This window comes from Notothenia rossii (assembly GCF_949606895.1).
Source record: "Notothenia rossii genome assembly, chromosome: 11".
Classification (NCBI taxonomy): Eukaryota; Metazoa; Chordata; class Actinopteri; order Perciformes; family Nototheniidae; genus Notothenia; species Notothenia rossii.
The window spans coordinates 50,279,042-50,280,030 of record NC_136910.1 but is presented as its reverse complement, the minus strand read 5'-3'; positions in this window follow the sequence as shown (position 1 = coordinate 50,280,030).

The following is a 989-nucleotide window of genomic DNA, read 5'->3' as shown; positions in this document are numbered from 1 at the left end:
GATTTGGATCTACTCCAAATGTAATGGCCCATTCTAGCTACATTCAAGTTTTATGCTTATTGGGGTTGGAGTTTTCCACAATCTTGCTGACAAATAAACCAACAAACTCAACCAATAGCCTACCCTGCTTCATGGAAGTAAAAACATGATTTGTGATATTGGGCTATTTAAATCATTCTGGCTTAAATTACAGATAAGAGGTTTATCGATCACACAAATAGCTTGGCTAACAAAAAATATATACATCAGAGCTTTAAATAAACGTCAAAATATAACTTATTTTCTACTGCTTAATGTCACCTTGTGTCTCTACAGGTACACATAAAGAAGGTAAGTGAATCCTCCATCTCAGGTGTTTACCAAATAATATTGCACAATTGGTAGCCATGTTTGGTAACTGGGTCTTCTAATTTTAGGTTTGAAGGTCGAGGAACCTTACTATTTGGACATTACATCAATAATTATAGAGGCCAATAAAGGTACATTTGATCTATTCAAAGCAGTTTCCTTGAATCATGCTTTTATCTGTGCCAAACAATATATTCCAAATGTAAATGCATGCATCTTCTCACTTTACTACTATATTGTCTTGTCCAGCCATCAGCCATAATCTGGTAGAAGATGATGTGGCTCCTTCAAAGAAGAGGAATGCCATGAAATGCTCGAACGGCTCGTGTAAATGGCAAAAAATCCTCCAGTGGACTCGTTGAAGTGCCCTACATCTTCAGCGATTACTTCTGTAGGGACTTAGGAAACCATTCATGACAATTCCAATAAAGCATTTAATCGTTTTTTAGAAAGCGTTGTTTTGTATAGATTCCAACAAACTGACATTCTACTTGTTTTCTTTATAGCTGACGGTGAAAAGGCCTCCATTAAGGAAGATATGGACACTTTCCACAAGAAAACCTGCGTTCGCTTTGTTCCTCATCGTGGCCAATCTGACTACCTCAGCATTGAGAGTGACATGGGTAGAGGTGATTGGTCAG